This window comes from Schistocerca serialis, chromosome 2 (assembly GCF_023864345.2).
Source record: "Schistocerca serialis cubense isolate TAMUIC-IGC-003099 chromosome 2, iqSchSeri2.2, whole genome shotgun sequence".
In the NCBI taxonomy this organism is placed as follows: domain Eukaryota; kingdom Metazoa; phylum Arthropoda; class Insecta; order Orthoptera; family Acrididae; genus Schistocerca; species Schistocerca serialis.
The window spans coordinates 973,663,696-973,685,375 of NC_064639.1; positions in this window are offsets into that span (position 1 = coordinate 973,663,696).

Sequence of the window (21,680 nt, forward strand, 5' to 3'; positions counted from 1 at the left end):
TTTCACTCGGCTTTCCTACTGATGATCTGCTGAGACAATGTTCACAGGTAGGTGCAGGTTCGTAGTAAAGGGACGGAAAGACCCGCGCCGCCGCAGTATGGCATAATTCACCGGGAATCTCTGTCTGCGCTGTTCGGCCGCCTAGTAGATGTCTCTTTAATTGACGCCACTTTGGACGACTTGAGCGTGGTTGACAATTCAATGGTGCTGACAGCTCATATCCAGCTCCGAGCGCAAATACTTCCTGACCTGCCGGGAATCGTACCCGACGTCCCGCGCTCGTGAGTCAGCAACAGTAACCACAAGACATGAGCTGCTAATGGTATGACACGTAGATCGTTTTTAATAAAATATATATATTTTCTAGTTTCTCTCATTTTTGTGGTTATGCTGAGAGCAGCGTAACTTAGTGGTATCAGATTGCTTCCTCAAATTTTTGGGATTACAAATTAGTTGTTTCTTTACTGTTCTGACAAATGTCAGATTTGGCACTTAGAGCGTTTTCCATATCTATTCTTCGTACGGCTTATTTACGGTCTGTTCTCAGTCAGCCAATAAGAGCAATTGGTTAATGGAGACTCCGTGGTCAGGCGCAAGCAACGAGTAACGAACACTTTGTAACAAGAAGGAGTTCGGTATTTCCCAACACATACGGGTAAAAATTAGCCCAACTTCCACAATCACAGTGGTTGCCCTTTGATAGCGAGCCACAGGTAACCACATTGTTCTACTGACCTGGCGTTCAGCTTGTTGATTACAGGGTGTAATATTTTATCTCAGTTCGGCACCCCTGATTACGAGGTGTGGCTAGAAAAAAACCGGACTAGTACTGGTGAAACAATAAAACGAATGCAATAAGGCTGAAAGTCGCGTGGCCTGTCACGTGACTCTCGCTCCGCCTACTGCTCGAGTTTCATCTGCCTCCTGCACTCAGTCTGCTCGTGGCGTCTGTTTTAAGTAGTTGACGTTTTGTCTGTGCGTCGGAAAATGTTGAGTGTACAGAAAGAACAGCGTGTTAACATCAAATTTTGTTTCAAACTAGGAAAATCTGCAAGTGAAACGTTTGTAATGTTACAACAAGTGTACGGCGATGATTGTTTATCGCGAACACAAGTGTTTGAGTGGTTTAAACGATTTAAAGATGGCCGCGAAGACACCAGTGATAACACTCGCACTGGCAGACCATTGTCAGCAAAAACTGATGCAAACATTGAAAAAATCGGTAAACTTGTTCGACAAGATCGCCGTTTAACAATCAGAGCAGTGTCTGAGTTAACAGGAGTTGACAAGGAAAGTGTTAGGCAGATTCTTCATGAAAGTTTCAACATGAACAAAGTGTGTTCAAAAATGGTTCCAAAGTGTCTCACAATTGAACAGAAGGAACGCCGAAGAATGATTTGTTCTGACATCCTGGAAAACATTGAAAGTGATCCCACCTTCTTACAAAATGTTATTACTTGCGATGAATCGTGGTTTTTTACTTACGATCCCGAAACTAAACGCCAATCGATGCATTGGAAAACTCCTGGTTCTCCACGACAAAAAAAAGCACGAATGTCAAAATCGAAATTCAAGGCAATGATGATTGTTTTTTTTTTTTTGACATCAAAGGGATTGTGCACATTGATTGGGTACCAGAGGGACAAACAGTGAATCAGCATTACTACACTAGCGTCCTGGCTACCCTACGTGAGCGAGTACGGAGAAAACGGAACGATTTGTGGAGAAAAAAGTCATGGATCCTTCACCAAGACAATGCCCCAGCTCACAGTGCGTTGTCAGTGAAGACGTTTTTGGCAAAACACAACATTCCCATCTTAGATCATCCACCCTACTCACCTGATTTGGCCCCCTGTGACTTTTTTCTTTTCCCTAAAGTCAAGTCAGCTTTGAAAGGAACTAGATTTGAGACTGTTGAAGCAGTAAAAGAAAAAGCGACGGAAGTAATGTATGGACTTACCGAAAATGATCTGCAGCATTGCTATGAACAGTGGAAAATTCGTATGGAGCGGTGTAGAGACCGAGGAGGAGAGTACATTGAAGGAGATAACATGAAGTTGTGAATAATTGTAAATAAATGTTTTTTTCCAGCATCAGTCCGGTTTTTTTCTAGCCGCACCTCGTATGTGTGAAATTATGGGTCTAAAGCAAAGATTAACCATAAAACTTTTCTCAGATAAGATTTAACAACAGGGTACTGACGTGTTCCTCATTGTTGCAAGACAGCTATTTAAAAAGCATGCAAATTATCGCTGTTGGAACAAGGACATGTTCGTTAGCGGCTCTAGATAAGCTGTATTATCAGACTAGGCGGCCATAAACTGGACAGGCGACACACATGGCATGACATGTAGTCTCCAGAAGGCTGTCGGTGCTGATAACCATCCGACATGTCTGCGCATCGCAGTGGGCGCATCGTCATCTCTACAGGCACTCTCTTTACACTGTATAGTGAATTACAGAGTATACAGTTCCTATGACATGCTTATAAGGTTTGTGGAGGGGACATCGTAGATAAAGTTTTGACACGGAATCCAGTCCAGTCGGAAATAAATTTGAATATGGGATCACTTTCAAATCTCCTGCTTCACGTTACACACAGAAACTGAGAAAAGGGCTTCGCAGTCAGCCGCAATTTAATTATGACGTCACTTGCATCATCGCTCCAAAAAGTTCCGAGAGCTGATGTGCATTCGAACAGACAGTTGTGAGCAGGCATTCTTAACCCACTGCTTACCAGAAAATCTGCACAGCTTTGCATACCAGTCGGGCCTCACAGGCCCATGTTGGTTAAATTGACAAAAATGACACTATTTTGACTACTTCTGATGTGAACGACTGTTGAGGTTTAAATACTTTCAACGTAACTTTATTTATGCAAACCTTACATTTAAAAAAAAAAGTATTTTTTTAACTTTTGCTGGTGGCTTTTAATCTTTATGCAAATTTTCGCAGGGTCTACAGACAACAGCAGCATGCAGGTTTGGTTTCGTGCATTTATAGCATGTAATTTGGCTTTTTCTATCTTTCTTCTCTACACAATATCCACATCTCCTTTTCTTAGGTGGTGGATTCACTGCTTAATAGGATCCGGTCCTACTAGTTGCTTTCCCAAATTGACCACGAAAATCCGACGTCTGATTTTTTTATTGGTAACCAGGCCATCCAAATTATGTACGCATTTATTACACTTACATCGATCATGTTGAAGAAAACCACCAATGGCAAGCGCCTTCTTTTTCTCCTCACATTGTAGCGTCGCGTCTTCTGGTCTATAGTGCCAACACCGCCGTTTGCGGCATTGTATGTCATTAAAGCTTCAGGCTTCTTCTCTTTTGATGATGACACCGTTGGTTGGTCATCAAGAGAGCTACGAATGGTAACAACTTTGTTTCTCTTAGGACCACAAGAGGCTGTCATCACATGTGGTTAAAAACAAAATAATGAAGAATATGTTTAAAGTCCCTTAGGTGAAACAAAATCGGCAGGAAGTTCACCTTAGTTTTCTCTGGTAGTACCGACTCTATTTTTTTATTTTTTTTATTTTTTATTTTTTTTAAGGAGGGCGGGAAGAGCGGATCGATCAGGGGTCATAACCCGAGCCCTCGTCACAGTGTCCCCTCGCCCGTCAAGGAATCTGGGATGGTAAGGGGAAATCTTTTGTGGGAATTTTTATTTATTTATTTACTGTTTTTAATATATTCCTCATTTGCTTTTACTTTATACCACAACAAAAATAAATGTACCTAGCACCGCATCGTCCTCTGAGTAAAGAAAGCAATATCTCGGCACGTTCCTACACCGAGGTAATGTATATGGGGAAAACGAAAAAAAGTGCTGCGTACATGCTGCAGAAGGGTGTGTCGCTACTCTCCTTACGCTTCATCATCCAGGTACGTCTTCACGTATGTCGTATGTTTTCCACCGAGAATCGAACTTAGTCTTGTCAGCTCACTCAATGGGTGTCTTCTCCTACCTGTTGATGATCCAGCTTCGTGGAGCGTCACGTAGGGCACTCCCTAAGTAATTAGAAAAATATTGTCTGTATAAAGGACTTGGAAGAGCAGTTGAACGGAATGGACAGTGTCTTGAAAGGAGGATATAAGATGAACATCAACAAAAGCAAAACGAGGATAATGGAATGTAGTCGAATTAAGGGGGGCGATGCTGAGGGAATGAGACACTTAAAGTAGTAAAGGAGTTTTGCTATTTGGGGAGCAAAATAAATGATGATGGTCGAAGTAGAGAGGATATAAAATGTAGACTGGCAATGGCAAGGAAAGCGTTTCTGAAGAAGAGAAATTTGTTAACATCGAGTATAGATTTAAGCGTCAGGAAGTCATTTCTGAAAGTATTTGTATGGAGTGTAGCCATGTATGGAAGTGAAACATGGACAATAAATAGTTTGGACAAGAAGAGAATAGAAGCTTTCGAAATGTGGTGCTACAGAAGAATGCTGAAGATTAGATGGGTAGGTCACATAACTAATCAGGAGGTATTGAATAGGATTGGGGTGAAGAGAAGTTTGTGGCACTACTTGACTAGAGGAAGGGATCGGTTGGTAGGACATGTCCTGAGGCATCAAGGCATCACAAATTTAGCATTGGAGGGCAGTGTGGAGGGTAAAAATCGTAGAGGGAGACCAAGAGATGAATACACTAAGCAGATTCAGAAGGATGTAGGTTGCAGCAGGTACTGGGAGATGAAGAAACTTGCACAGGATAGAGTAGCATGGAGAGCTGCATCAAACCAGTCTCAGGTCTGAAGACCACAACAACAACAACTGTCTGTATTTTGGGTTCCGTACGATCTTGCAATGACGTTCTTATAGGTAGTTCCAAAAGTCGAATACATCTTTAGGCCCATCGTGAAATAAGTAATGTACCGCATGCTCACGGAAGCACGTGATATCGTTGGTCTTGGTGCGCGGGAAATAGTGTTGATCCGGAAATAGTAGAAACCGAGATGTAATGTGTTCCGGAGTCACTCTTAGAAAATACGACAAAATTTGCCGCACCAAGCGCCATACGTCTTCTGCCGCGCCACATGTGAGACGGTGTTCGTCCGTGTCTGGCATCCCGCAGTCTACACATAGAGGCGATTCCGCCATGTTTATCTAGTGAAGTCGTGATCGGGTGATCTGTTTACCATTGACTGTGATGTACCGTGTGGATCGGACGTCTGTGGCCAGTGTAACCGCGTGAATCGTCTTCCACACCAACTTCCAATTAACCTGAGGGCTTTTGGTCTCCACGATGTTTGGTGGGTGCCTCTGCTGTAGGACATGATATATATTTCGCGCCGACGCCTATTTCGTCGGTGGTACTGCGATACGGACATAGCTGTGTTCAATGTAAAAGCTCCAGCAGTAGTAGAAGGGCGGGGGTATGTCTTGCGTCGTCAGTGGGGGCGTAAGGGAGGGCGGAGCTAAGGACTCCAACAGTAAACTCGTCAAACTTTCCGGGTGGTGGCGCCACAGCTTGATGTGTGAGCTGACATACAGGGCCACAACTCTGTCGTGAACATGGACTAGACCAAGACCTCCCCTTTCTGGGGCGCAAGGGTCAGCGACTCATAACTGACTTTGAAGAGCATGTCTGTGCTGACGTAGGCTCCGAATGCCGCTAATAGACGTCGAGCTATCAGTAACGGTATTGGAAGAACACGCGCTATGTGTGGAAGGCGCGATGCGAGGTAAACATTGACAAGGTGTGTCCTTTCTAGAATGTCGAGGGTCCGCAGACGAAGGTTGAGGATCTGGACTAGAATTTGCTGTAATAGGTGGCGGTAGTTAAGAGCCGCAGTGCGCCGTATGTCGTCATGAAACTCTATTCCGAGACATTTGAAAGTGCCACGAAGCTGTAGGGGTTCGACACACGCTGGGGTCAACCCGTCTCCTATGGCCATGGCGACCGATTTGGCGACGTTGAGATAGCTACGTGGTAATCCATTCTAGTGCTCTGATGACATCTTCGCGATTGCGGAACACGAGAACCAGGTCGTCTGCATATGCTGTACAGCGAAATGTCACGTAGGGTAAGACCGGTGAGGCGTTGACGGAGGCCACAGAGGAGCGGTTCCAGTGCCAGAGCATATAGGAACGTCGACAAGGGGCAGCCTTAACTCACGGAGCGGAAGATCGGGAGGGACTGCGAGAGACGCCCGTTAACGAGCACTTTGGAAGTCGCCCCTCGGAGGAGGCCCATCACGACGTCTGCGAATTGCTGTGGCTACTGCATGTGCTGGAGAACGGACGTTAGGTACGCGTGATCCACTCGATCAAAAGCTTGGCTAAAATCTAGTGATGCCAGCGCTCCCTGGATGCGGCGTGCTCTGGCTAGGGCTTAAGTCACGGTATCGACACAGTGCTGTGTGGATGTTGTTGATACCCACTAGGGAGGTCTAATCTGGTGAGATGACGTAAGGCAGGGTCGCTCGTAGACGGTTTGCTAATAGTCTGGTGAATATCTTCATGTCGCAGATGATGAGTGTTAGCGGGCGGTAATCTTGTATTCGAACCCCACCTTTAGGTTTGTGAACCGGTATAATTATTCCTTCTACGAAGGTCGCAGGGAGCGGCACTGCGGGGGACATAAGCTCCCGACAGATGTCTGTTAACTTGGGAGCCAGTAAATACTGGAAAGTTCTATAAAACTCCACAGGGAGCCCGTCGGGGCCAGGAGACTTATTCGCCGCTCCTTTACCTATGGCGTCGATAACTTCGTCTTCCGTAATGTCGTTCAATAATTCAGTTTGTAAATCCTGTGGGACAATGCCGTAAACCAGTTGTGAGACTGCTGTCACCGTCGTCGGGTCGGAACATTGAGCAGAATAAAGTCGTGCGTAATGGTCGAAGAAGGCTGCAGCAATATCGCGTTGTGTGGTGTGATGACGGCTGTCCTCAGTGGTGATGGCATGTATCACCGCCTGTCTTCGCAGTGTACGTTCTCCGATGACGTGGTACATGGTGGATCGTTTCGTTGTGAGTCTGTCTTGTGTTTGCGCTCGGACGATCGTCCATTCGAGGTGTCGGCGCATATGTCTTGCGTCGTCAGTGGGAGCACAAGGGAGGGCAGAGCTAAGGACTCCAACAGCAAACTCGTCAAACTTTCCGGGTGGTGGCGCCACAGCTTGATGTGTGAGCTGACATACAGGGCCACAGCTCTGTCGTGGACATGAACTAGACCAATACCTCCCCTTTCTGGGGCAAGGGTCAGCGACTCATAACTGACTTTGAAGAGCATGCCTGTGCTGACGTAGGCTCCGAATGCCGCTAATAGACGTCGATCTGTGCCTTCGCATGCTGAACTGTCAACTGTCGTTCCGGTGTGGGTTGCAAGGAGGCGCATTCACGAAGGATGGTGAAATAAAAATCGAGGGTCTGCCGCCTCCAAGCAGTAGTCTCACGACCATACGTAATAAAGGTTATCCGTAGGGCCGGCTTGGCGCCGTTTAACCACCAACTAATCGATGCAGGATACGTCGGAAGGCGGCAGACGCACGAATTCCATGTGTCTTCGATGGCGCGTCGACAATCCGGAGAAGCGGGATGAGCCAGGTTTAATTTCCAGGGATATCGACTGCGCCACACCCGTTGGCGACGAAGAGTGACGGCACATATACAGGGTGAGTCACCTAACATTACCGCTGGATATATTTCGTAAACCACATCAAATACTGACGAATCGATTCCACAGACCGAACGTGAGGAGAGGGGCTAGTGTAATTGGTTAATACAAACCATAAAGAAATGCACGGAAGTGTGTTTTTTAACACAAACCGACGTTTTTTTAAATGGAACCCCGTTAGTTTTGTTAGCACATCTGAACATATAAACAAATACGTAATCAGTGCCGTTTGTTGCATTGTAAAATGTTAATTACATCCGGAGATATTGTAACCTAAAGTTGACGCTTGAGTACCACTCCTCCGCTGTTTGATCGTGTGTATCGGAGAGCACCGAATTACGTAGGGATCCAAAGGGAACGGTGATGGACCTTAGGTACAGAAGAGACTGGAACAGCACATTACGTCCACATGCTAACATCTTTTTATTGGTCTTTTTCACTGACGCACATGTACACTACCATGAGGGGTGAGGTACACGTACGCACGTGGTTTCCGTTTTCAATTACGGAGTGGAATAGAGTGTGTCCCGACATGTCAGGCCAATAGATGTTCAATGTGGTGGCCATCATTTGCTGCACACAACTGCAATCTCTGGCGTAATGAATGTCGTACACGCCGCAGTACATCTGGTGTAATGTCGCCGCAGGCTGCCACAATACGTTGTTTCGTATACTCTGGGGTTGTAGGCACATCACGGTACACATTCTCCTTTAACGTACCCCACAGAAAGAAGTCCAGAGGTGTAAGATCAGGAGAACGGGCTGGCCAATTTATGCGTCCTCCACGTCCTATGAAACGCCCGTCGAACATCCTGTCAAGGGTCAGCCTAGTGTTAACTGCGGAATGTGCAGGTGCACCATCATGCTGATACCATATACGTCGACGCGTTTCCAGTGGGACATTTTCGAGCAACGTTGGCAGATCATTCTGTAGAAACCCGATGTATGTTGCAGCTGTTTGGGCCCCTGCAATGAAGTGAGGACCAATGAGGTGGTCGCCAATGATTCCGCACCATACATTTACAGTCCACGGTCGCTGTCGCTCTACCTGTCTGAGCCAGGGAGGATTGTCCACGGACCAGTAATGCATGTTCCGTAGATTCACTGCCCCGTGGTTTGTGAAACCCGCTTCATCGGTAAACAGGTAGAACTGCAACGCGTTCTCTGTTAATGCCCATTGACAGAATTGCACTCGATGATTAGTCATCACCATGTAATTGCTGATGTAGCGACACATGAAACGGGTGAAAGCAGTGACGATGCAGTATGCGCATGACACTACTTTTGACTCCGTCCACCGGCTCTCGCAATGTCCCGTGTACTCATGTGTGGGTTCATGGCAACAGCAGCTAACACACCAACTGCACCCGCTTCTCCTGTGACGGGCCTGTTACGGACCCGTTTGCGTGCTACGGCCATACCTGTTGCATACAGTTGGCGGTAGATGTTTTGCAATGTGCGTCGCGTTGGATGCTCTCTGTCCGCAGGCTTCAGCTGCATTTCGTCGACACTCGCCATAGATGAGTATCATCTCCGCCTTTTCAGAGTTCGAATACACCATGGTCACAGTTTCTACAACACTACACTATCACAGACGTCTGGTAACACGGTGTACTACAGTTGGTCTGCGTGCGGAGACGAATGCAGAATAACAATAGCAGCAAGCGCTACATGCGGACACTGCGACAGCTAGACCAAACCACAACAGTGCACTACAGCCACACTCGTAAACACGGTCGTCATCGTAAACATGTCCCTGCAGATGCTGCTCGCCGACCGTGGCCCGTGTTTGTTACAACACGCAACTGAACATCGGAGGTTTCAAGCGTCAACTTTAGGTTACAATATCTCCGGATATAATTAACATTTTACAATGCAACAAACGGCACTGATTACGTATTTGTTAATATGTTCAAATGTGCTAACAAAACTAACGTGGTTCCATTTAAAAAAACGTAGGTTTGAGTTAAAAAACATACTTCCGTGCATTTTTGTATGGTTTGTATTAAACAATTACACTAGCCCCTCTCCTCACGTTCGGTCTGTGGAATCGGTTCGTCAGTATTTGATGTGGTTTACGAAATATATCCAGCGGTAACGTTAGATGACTCACCCTGTATAGGCCTCGTGATCAGAAAAGGCTACTGGCCACACCTCCGCGTCACTCACCGTTGCCGCGAGAGAGCAGGAGACGTAAATCCTATCGATGCGACTAGACGAGTGACTCATGAAATGGGTGTATCCCGGTCTATTTCCTCGGACATGTTCCCATGTATCTACCAGCTGGAGTCGCCGATGAGTGTCCCAAGTTCGGGGCACGGTGAATGGCGTGGCAGCTGTTTTTTAGGTGCTTGGGTGCAATTGAAATCGCCTCCTAATATCAAGTCATCGTGCTTGCCCTGAAAAAGCGGTGCTATTCCTTCTGCGAAGAAGAGCGATCGGTCACGACGGTGATTCGTTCCGGAAGGGGCGTACACATTGATAAACCGGACGCCTTCCACCGGTACGGCCATTCCTCTAGCGTCGGGGAGATATCGGACTTCGTCCGCCTCGAGGCCCTCTCTGAGGAGAACTGCGACTCCACTGTTAGTTGGCGAGGCGTGGGACACATGAGCCGTATGACCCGGGAAATCGGCGACGAAGACTTCTTGGAGAAAGACAATGTCAACGTCTGCTGTGTGTCCGAATGGTGTTACTGTTGATGGTTGTTAAGCGATAGGTCTGCAGATCGTCTCCTGCGGTGGGGGCCGTCGTCAGTGTCGCTGTTAAAGGTGGGGCCTGTAATCTGCAGGCCGCGTCCGCGCCGGCATCTGTTGCTACCCGGGAGGTGCCGAGGTGTGGGAGGGGAGACCCCTCTCCTCATCCACCACAGCGGGCGTAAAATCGTCTTCAATGTCATCCGCCCAAGGTCCGTAAGTTAACGGTGGCTGCAGTAGAACACTTGTGGGCTGAGTGACTAAGGGTGAATCCGCAGTTGTTTCTGGTTGTGCACCAACGGCGGGCGCTGTGGTTGCCATCTTTTTGCCCGAGAGAGCGGAATGAGGTTTGTCAAAATCAGACAAAGTGACAGGTGAGGGCCATCCTGTGTCATCCATTTTCCTCGTCGTTTCGTCGGCCGTCCGGTCGTCAACTGGAGAAGACGTCCGCTGGAGGCAATCGTCTGAGGGTGTGCGACGTCGCCTTTTATGTTTTCTCGGTGACCTTTGTTTTCGGACGTGGGTTTCTGTGTCGGAAAGAGTTTGTGGTTCCCGTATCGCATCCCCCTCAGGGAGAAAGGCAGAGGTCGGTATAACCCTAGCGTCGAGTTCCATTCTCTCGTCCGAATCTTCATGAGGAGTCAATGGGCGGCGTTCTTCAATCTCTGCGGACACCGTAATGTTGTTGGTCAATCCAGGACTGGCGACAGGTGTGCATTCTAACGCTTCCTGTCTGCCAAGTGGTTTGTCGTCTGTCATGACGGTCGATCGTGTCACCCCAGCGTAATTGAGGGGGAGGGCCGTGAGCGTAGGAGGTGGTGCCGTGTCATGTAATGGAATTTGTGTAACCCGATATTGAATACACGCCGAGCCCACATGACCCTCCTGGCCGCAACCAGAACAAGTACGAGGTTGGCCGTCGTACATTACTATTGCTCGACAGCCACCTATGACTAAGTAGGATGGCACATGTCTCTTTAATTCAATTTTCACTTGTCGGACGCCGTTGAGGACCTGGTACGTCTCGAAGGTGTTCCATTTTTCGGCCACGTGGCCAATTACCTTCCCATAAGGGCGGAAAACTGAGGTAACTACGTCCGGTGGCACTTCGAAAGGGAGTTCGAAGACTCTTAGTGTGCGTAATCCTAGTCCAGCATGGTCAACAGTAACCTCTCCATGTGACCATCGGAGTGTTTGAACTTGAGAGTGTTCGCGCATCTGTTTACAACTGCGTGACATAACTCGTCATCGATCATCTTGACGTAAACGACGCTACTTGTGATGGATACTTGAATACCGATTATGTGCTGTGTTGGTATTTGAACTTCGTCACGGATGAATCGTTCGACTTCAAAGGCTCGTGGGCGTGCGTAGTCGGGCAGGAAGCTGATCTTGATAGTAGCTTTTCTGTACGAATGAGCCATGGCGACTCAATGTCAACGGACGCGAGTATTAGCTGCGGCGAGGAAGTAAACAAGCTACGCGCGCTCGCGACTCTGCGGACGGGACGTAAACAAGACGTCCTCGCCGCTCACCGGCCGAAAGCAGACATCAACTAGTGCCAGATCTTTTGAAACAAATAATGAGCTAAGTCGAGAGACGTAAAAAAAATTAATACAGGTGTCATTACGTCCAGGCTTTTCAAGTTCATTCAGCAGGATTTTCATGACATATTCTTCAAGTTGCAGGGCTCTGGCTGCTTTCTCCCTTCCCAAATACACTTTCATCTTCCAGCAGTAGCCTGTCGCACTGTCACAAATTGTCCGGAACTTTATGCCGTATCTACCAGGTTTTGACGGGATGTATTGTCGAAATGGACGGCGACCTCCAAATGTGACCAACTGTTCATTACGGTCATGCACCATCCAGGAATGTAGGCATTCCTAAGGATAGTTTCCCACATCTCAAAACTTCTGTGATTGGTTCCAATTTGTCACTTGACCTACATTCACGTCGGACTGCTGCATCGCCAAAGCGCAACAAACCTCAGAATAGCGTGGAAGCTCTTGCGAGTCATAATTTCATTGAAAAGTGGTCGCCCATTCTCAGCACTCCAAAGTCGACTGATATCTTCATTTCTTGACTTGTAAACTCCCGTCACGGTCAGAACACCAAGAAACTTTCTCATTTCATCCATATCTGTATCCACGCAGTCTTCGTAAAGGTTCGAACATCCCTGTTGGTCCACATACACACTTTGTTAATGAGGGGCACACGAAAGAACAACATAAAACAGGATTCTTTATTACTACAGTTCCCAATCGAATAACTTTTCTAGGTCCCTGGTTTTCTTTCAATACGTCCTTTTTTGAAACTTCCTGGCAGATTAAAACTGTGTGCACCGACCGAGACTCGAACTCGCAACCTTTGCCCTTCGCGGGCAAGTGCTCTACCATCTGAGCTACCGAAGCACAACTCACGCCCGGCCCTCACAGCCTTACTTCTGCCAGTATCTCGTCTCCTACCTTCCAAACTTTACAGCTCTCTTGCGAGGAGAGCAATTCTGGACGTGTGGGGCGTCGGACTATCCTGCTGGAATTGCCAAAGTCCGTCGGAACGCACAATGGACATGAATGAATGCAGGCGATTAGACAGGATGCTTACGTACGTGTCACCTGTCAAAAGTCGTACCTAGACGATTCAGGGGTCCCATATGACTCCAAGTGCACACGCCCCACATCAGTACAGAGTCTCCACCAGCTTGAGCAGTCCCCTGCTGACATGCAGGGGCCATTGATTCACAAGGTTGTCCCCATACCCGTACATCCACTCTATACAATTTGAAACGAGACTCGTCCGACATGTTTCCAGTCATAAACAGTCCAACGTCGGTGTTGGCGGGCCCAGGCGAGGCGTGATGCTTCGTGTCGCACAATCATCAAGGGTAGACGAGTGGGCCTTCAGCTCCGAAAGTCCGTATCGATGATGTATCGCTGACACTTGTTGATAGACCGGCATTGAAATCTGAGAAAGGGTTGCACTTCTGTCACGATAAACGGTTCTCTTCTGTCGTTGTTGGTCCCGTTCTTAAAGGATCTTTATCCGGGCACAGCACTGTCAAATTTGATGTTTTACCAGATTCCTGATATCCACGGTACACTCGTCAAATGGTCATACGAGTAAATCCCCATTTCATCGCTACCTCGGAGATGCTGTGTGCCATCGCTCGAGCGCCGACTATACTAGCACGTTCAAACTCACTTAAATCTTGATAACCTTCCATTATAGCAGCTGTAACCGATCTAACATCTGCGCGAGACGCTTGTTGTCTTATATAGGCGTTGCCGACAGCAACGCCGTATTCTACCTGTTTACATATCTCTGTGTTTGAATACGCATACCTACACCAGTTTCTTTGGTGCTTCAATGTATTATCTCGACATAATGCCCTTTGGCTTCACCCATGTATGCTTTCTTTTTTTCCGTCGCTTTTCTTCTAAATGCACACACAATGCAATTGTGGTACAAGCAACTGGAGTGCACAATAACAAGTTGTTGTTGTCCGCCATCTGGAAATTTGACGAAAAATATGACGATAGTATAATACCCCCTTTTAGCGCTACGTCAAAGATCTTTGTAAAAGAAATTCGACGATAATTTGATCAGATTTCTTTGTCAAAGAAATATGGTAGTGTAATGCTAGCCATATCACAAGGAGAACTGTTGAACACCGAAAGAGTAACAGCGCGAGTCAACAATGACAAATGGCGCAGCAAACGCTGCGCAGACAGACACCTGGTAGTTGAAAAATTGCTTCTAACCACAAGGGCCGCGATGCCCAGACGGGAGGAAACGTGCACCAACACTTTAATACGAGCTATAGGTAATTTTTTTGCAAAATAATGTCTAACCTAACAAATTGGAAAAAGCAAAAGTTTAATTAAAATAAAATCTGTAGTTACTAACACAGAAGATATACTGGATGGGTCTCTGAGGCCCAGTGGTAGTAGTTCAAGGTTAAGTAATGGACTTGTGGTCGTGATGTGCCAAAGGACTTTTCTGGCAGTTTCACATGGTTGTATAAACGTTCTGTGTTTTTTACTCCGGTGGGATGAGACCACGTAGAAACCTGTAGCAGTACACCACCATCTTAACTATTCTCTACTTTTCATTAACCCAGTCTCGAAACTTTTGAGGCTGACAGAATACCATTGTCGTCAATCTGCAACAAATGAAAATGGTATGAGGAGGTGAAAGCAAAGGCGAACATGTCCAGAATATAAAAAGGGGACATACGGACTGGTACGGTACATATAAGATAAGCAGTATTCTAAATACTACACGCAATTTAAGTGAAATCGTTCATGTGCCGTGATAGAAGCCTGCGAAAATGCTTGGTTCCCAGCAGACACGAACCTGTCGCAAATACATTTCGTGCCAAGAAGAACTAGTCCTTAACGGCTAATAGGGGACGCTGATACCAGTCACGTGGTTCCCATTTCGGTCATAACCGGACGTTCCCGAGCAGATCAGCTGTTAGTATCAGTTTGTGCTTTTGTGTTCCCTCGTAATAATATCACATAATACTAATACTGATAACGAGTTTGTTTGCGTGACCATCCTCCGCAGTAAGAGCAGAAATATTTGTCTTGTAAATAAAAAAGCCTTAAAATAAAATAGAGTTCAGCAAGAGACGGCGTTTTTCATTTACATAACAATTAAAACTGATAATTAGTATCATGAGGAGATTGTTAATTACCTGTTACCGCATTTTAGATAGAGTAGAGGAACTTCAACGAAAAACCCCAACAGTTGTTACAAAAGAGGAATATGATGAAGTCTGCCAGTCATTGGGTGAAGTAATGAACCTTGATGGGAGAAACAGACGTAAAATCCTTATTTAAAGGCTTACGAAATTTAGATAAAATAAGTGAAAAAAATGGATATTTGTGGTAAGTTCCTAAGGGACCAAACTGCTGAGGTCATCGGTCCCTAGGCTTCCACACTAATTAATTTAACTTTAATTAACTCACACTAAGGCCAACATACATACGCATGCCCGAGGGAGAACTCGACCCTCCGACGGTGGGAGCCGCGTGAACCGTGACAAGGCGCCCAAGCTTTCTCTAAGTCTACAAATGCTAACAACGTAGGTTTGCCTTTCCTTAATCCATTTTCTAAGATAAGTCGTAGGGTCGGTACTGTCTCACGTGTTCCAACATTTCTACGGAATCCAAACTGATCTTCCCCGAGGTCGGCTTCTACCTGTTTTTCCATTCGTCTGTAAAGAATTCGGGTTAAAATTTTGCAGCTGTGTCTTATTAAACTGATAGTTCGGTAATTTTCACATCTGTCAACACCTGCTTTCTTTTGGATAGGAATTATTATATTCTTCTTGAAGTCTGAGGGAATTTCACTTGTCTCATACATCTTGCTCACCAGATGGTAGAGTTTTGTCAGGACTGGCTCTCCCAAGGCTGTCAGTAGTTCTAATGGAATGTTGTCTACTCCCGGGGCCTTGTTTCGACTCAGGTCTTTCAGTGTTCTGTCAAACTCTTCTCGCAGTATCGCATCTCCCATTTCAACTTCATCTACATTCTCTTCCATTTCTATAATATTGTCTTCAAGTACATCACCCTTGTATAGACCCTCTATATACTCCTTCCACCTTCCTGTTTTCTCTTCTTTGGCTAGGAGTGGGTTTCCATCTGAGCTCTTGATATTCATACAAGTGGTTCTCTTTTCTCCAAAGGTCTCTTTAATTTTCCTGTAGGCAGTATCTATCTTAACCCTCGTGAGATAAGCCTTTACATCCTTACATTTGTCCTCTAGCCATCCCTGCTTAGCCATTTTGCATTTCCTGTCGATCTCATTTTTGAGACGTTTGTATTCCTTTTTGCCTGCTTCATTTACTGCGTTATTATGTTTCCTCCTTTCATCAATTAAATTCAATATTGCCTCTGTTACCCAAGTATTTCTACTAGCCCTCATCTTTTTACCTACTTGATCCTCTGCTGCCTTCACTACTTCATCCCTCAGAGCTACCCATTCTTCTTCTACTGTACTTCTCTCCCCCACTGCTGTCAATTGTTCCCTTATGCTCTCCCTGAAACTCTGTACAACCTCTGGTTTAAAGTATTATCATGAATTGGAGGTGACACATGCAAAGACATTCTAAAAATCACAAGACACCATGTTATGCAGAAGATATTTTGATACTGCATGAAAAATAAGAAGTCTTACCACGTGCACTGTACCATCTGAAGTACCATTATAAACAACATGAGGTTCAGTTTTCTAAAGCCAAGATGGCTTTGCGGGCAAAAATTTGGCCCAGTCCAAAATCGTTGTGGAAGAGTAACTTTAGAACAAATATCATGCTTCACTCATTGTAAGTGTCAAATTAGCCTAGACAGTAATAAAGATCTATACGTAAAAAAAGCTAGAGTTGGATATAAATATGGCACCATTTAAAAATAAGAACAGAGAAGAAACGAGAATAAATTATATAAAGCTATGCATCTTTCGCCACTTCTTCCTGGGAGTGAGTGCTAGGTGCCTAAAAACGAATATTTCGTACAATGCAAAGGGCAGAAATGAAATTTCCAAGAGGAACAAAAAGCGCAGGCTACATAAAAAACGAAACAATGAGACAATATCGCACCACCTGCTACAAACACGTGCAAAGAATGGACACTAAAACAGTTCTCAAACTGTCCTTAGTTTACTGACTGGCAAGGTGAGAGGTGTTGGAAGGCCTAAGAGGAGATGGAGAGAGAGTTTCTGAAGAAGAAACAAGCTCAAAATCTAATTCGTGAAGTGTAGAAGAAGAAGAATTTACGGATGCACGTTTGAATATAACTTAAGCTTAATACCGTGAAACGAGATACCGTTATGATGAAATGCATGCTACTAGATGAACATTAGGCAGCCACGCTGTTATCTGGCAACTAGGCGTTCATTTCAAGACTTAAAATTCTCTACTTCGAACTCTAAAGTATCTTTACATTACTTGATGTCACAAATATTTTGTAGTGTAGCGCTTGACAGTCATGTCGATTAAATATTTGGGCGTAACACTGCAGAGCGAGATGAAGTGGGACAAGCATGTAACGGCAGTTGTGGGGAAGGCGGATAGTCGTCTTTGGTTCACTGGTAAAATTTTGGGAAGATATGGTTCATCTGTAAAGGAGACCGCTTATAAAACACTAATACGACCTATTCTTGAGTACTGCTCAAGCGCTTGGGATCCCTATCAGGTGGGATTGAGGGAGGACATAGAAGCAACTCAGAGGCGGGCTGCTAGATTTGTTACTGGTAGGTTTGATCATCACGCCAGTGTTACGGAAATGCTTCAGAAACTCTGGTGGGAGTCCCTAGAGGAAAGGAGGCGTTCTTTTCGTGAATCGCTACTGAGGAAATTTAGAGAACCAGCATTTGAGGCTGACTGCAGTACTATTTTACTGCCGCCAACTTATATTTCGCGGGAAGACCACAAAGATAAGACAAGAGAGATTAGGGCTCGTACAGAGGCCTATAGGCAGTCATTTTTCCCTCTTTCTGTTTGGGAGTGGAACAGGGAGAGAAGATGATAGTTTTGGTACGAGGTACCCTCCGCCACGCACCGTATTGTGTAGATGATGAAGTCCCATACTCCGAGGAGCGTAGGGAACGATGCGGGAGACCCGCACCGCCGACTAGGCAAGGTCCTAGCGGAGGTGGTTTGCCATTGCCTTCCTCCTACAGTAATGGGGATGAATGATGATGATGAACACAACACTACCACACCCAGTCATCTCGAGGCAGGGGAAAATCCCTGACCCCGCCGGGAATCGAACCCGAGACCCGGGAAGCGAGAACGCTACCGCTAGACCACGAGCTGCGGACACAAACATATTGGGTAAGTATTTTTTCTTTTTCCCCGTCAGTCTTCTGACTGGTTTGATGCGTACGGCCACGAATTTCTCTCCTGTTCAACCTCTTCATCTCAGAGTAGCTTTTGCACACAAGAGCCCCATTACACGGCCCAGTGACGTTAATGTGACCACCTATCAAAATTCTGAATAACTATCTTTTGCAGGGAGAACTTGCAGGCAGAGAGCCAATGATGTTCTGGAAGGTACCGGCAGAGATGTGGAGCCGTGCCAAGTCCAGCGTCGTGGCCAACTGCGCTAAGTTTCGTGGCTGAGGATCCAGAGTGCGAACAGCCCGTTTGAAGTGGTCCCACGGATGCCGGACTGAGTTTAAACCAGAGGGATCTGGTGACAGGAGAGTACAGTAAAGGCCGGCCGCTGTGACCGAGCGGTTCTAGGCGCTTCAGTCCGGAGCCGCGCTTCTGCTAAGGTCGCAGGTTTGAGTCCTGTCTCGGGCATGGATGTGTGTGATGTCCTTAGGTTAGTTAGGTTTAAGTAGTTCTAAGTCCATGGGACTGATGACGTCAGGTGTTAAGTCCCATAGTGCTCAGAGCCATTTGAAGCATCTGAGTAGACTAAATTCATCATAGTGCTTTTCGAACCACGCACGTACACTGCGAGCTGTGCAACGCGTTCAATTGTCTACATCTACATCTAGTTGATTATTCTGCTTTTCACAATAAAGTGCCTGGCACAGTGTAACCTCCCCTCAAAATATTTCACCGCAACCTCTCAACAGTAAAAATTATAATTATGTCGTTCACATTCACTATAACATCCCAATAAAAAAATAAATTCAGTAACCTGGTAATAAAACAATGTAACTAACCTCTTAATTAAATTGTCGCTCACTTATGACTTTTCAATAATTCACTGTGAATTTAACCTGGTAAATTTTGGACGACAGCAGTGCTGCGTCATGGCCCTGAAAGATCATTCTGAATAAGAAAAGGAAAATTTCTTACCTCAGTGAAGTCGCCGGATATATCTGCTCTTACAATAATTTTTTCCGGCACAGCTCTGTGCAATGCTGGCCGACCTATCTGTCATTTATGAAAGAAAGCAACTGATTTTTCTATTGCAATAATCGGGATGATCATGGATGGGAGAAATTAGTAAATTCTTTAAATTGAAATGAATGGTTGTTAAAAGTTACTTTTTATGAGGAAGATTATTATTACGAGAGTTTTAAAACATTTACATGCGACTTGAGATAACATTACTACATATGCGCGAGGCTGCTTTTTTTACCTTATACAATAATACTCAGGCTCCGGCATCGCTGCACCGCGACCCGCCCAGCCAACACGATACACCAGACCAGACCAGAGCAGACTGCAGACTAGCAACAACTTACTGCTACAGCTACACAGTTCCTACTACAGTCAACACTGCTCTCTGGTCGGAGACCTTGCATATCGCAGGCAGCGCATGAGCAATACATCGAAATTACATCTGCTCGGACCTCTTACAACAGGGTTCAATGAACCACCTTCAAGCTGTCTGTCTACCGTTCCAATCTCGAAAGGCACGCGGGAAAAACGAGCACTTAAATTTTTCTGTGCGAGCCCTGATTTATTTTATCGTGATGATCATTTCTCCCTATGTAGGTGGGTGCCAACAGAATGTTTTCACGATCAGAGGAAAAAATTGGTGATTGAAATTACATGAGAAGATCCCGTCGCAACGAAAAACGCCGTAGTTTTAATGATAGTCACTCCAGTTCACGTATCATGTCTGTGGCACTATCTCCCCTACTTCGCGATAATACAAAACGAGCTGCCCTTCTTTGTACTTTTTCGACGTCAACCGTCAGTCTCACCTGATGCGGATCCCACACCGCACAACAATATTCCAGAATAGGACGGACAAGCGTGGTGTAGGCAGTCTCTGTAGTAGACCTGTTGCACCTTCTAAGTGTTCTGCCAATGAATCGCAGTGTTTGGTTTGCTCTACCCACAATATTATCTATGTGATCGTTCCAATTTAGGTTATTCGTAATTGTAATCCCTAAGTATTTAGTTGAATTTACAGCCCTCAGATTTGTGTGACTTATCGAGTAATCGAAATTTAGCTGATTTCTTTTAGTACTCATGTGAATAACTTCACAGTTTCCCTTATTCAGAGTCAATTGCCACTCTTCGCACTATACAGATATCTTATCTAAATCATTTTGCAAGTCGTTTTGATCATCTGATGACTTTACAAGACGGTAAATGACAGCATAATCTGCAAACAATCTAAGATGGCTACTCAGATTGTCTCCTATCTCGTTAATATAGATCAGGAACAATAGATGTCCTATACCACTTTCTTGGGGAACGCCGGATATTACTTCTGTTTTACTCGATGACTTTCCGTCTATTACTACGAACTGTGACCTTTCTGACAGGAAATCACGAATCCAGTCGCACAACTGAGGCGATACTCCGTTGGCACGCAGTTTGATTAGAAGACGCTTGTGAGGAACGGTGTCGAAAGCCTTCTGGAAATCTAAAAATATGGAATCAATTTGACTTCCCCTGTCGACAGCACTTACTACTTCATGAGTATAAAGAGATAGTTGTGTTTCTGAATCCGTGCTGACTATATGTCAATAAATCGTTATCTTCGAGGTACTTCATAATGTTCGAATACAGTATATGTTCCAAAACACAACTGCAAATCGGCGTTAGTGATATAGGCCTGTAATTGAGCGGATTACTCCTTCTTCCCTTTTTGGGTATGGGTGTGACTTGAGCAATTTTCCAGTCTTTAGGTACGGATGTTTCAGTGAGCGAGCGGTTGTATATAACTGCTATTTATGGAACTATTTTTTCAGCATACTCTGAGAGGAACCTGACTGGCATACAACCTGGACCGGAGGCCTTGCCTTTATTAAATGATTTAAGCTGCTTCGTTACTCCGAGGATATCTACTTCTATGTTTCTGATCTTGGCAGTTGTTCTTGATTGAAATTCAGGAACATTTACTTCGTCTTCTTTGGTGAAGGAGTTTCGGAAAACCGTGTTTAAGAACTCTGCTTTAGTGGCACTGTCATCAGTGACTTCACCGTTGTTATCGCGCAGTGAAGGTACTGATTGCGTCTTGCCACTGGTGTGCTTTATGTATGACCAGAACCTCTTTGGGTTTTGTGCCAGATTTCGAGACAGAATTTTGTTGTGGAAATTACTAAAAGCATCTCGCATTGAAGTACGCGCCATATTTCGAACTTCTGTAAAACTATACCAATCTTGGGAATTTTGCGTTCTTTTAAATTTGGCATGCTTGGTAGACGTCATGTCCTCTTGGTAGATGCCATCGTGCTGAGAGAGAACAAACTGCTTGGGGGGAGGGGGGGTGCCGGTGGGGGGGAGGGGGGACGGACGGACGGACATGATCCCTGAGAACAGATATTGATCCAATGTGCCTTCCAGAAGCGCGAGATCATCCAGGGAATGACACGAAAACATTCCCCAGGCCATAACGCTCTCTCCTCCGGCCTGTACTCTTCCGAGGGTTGT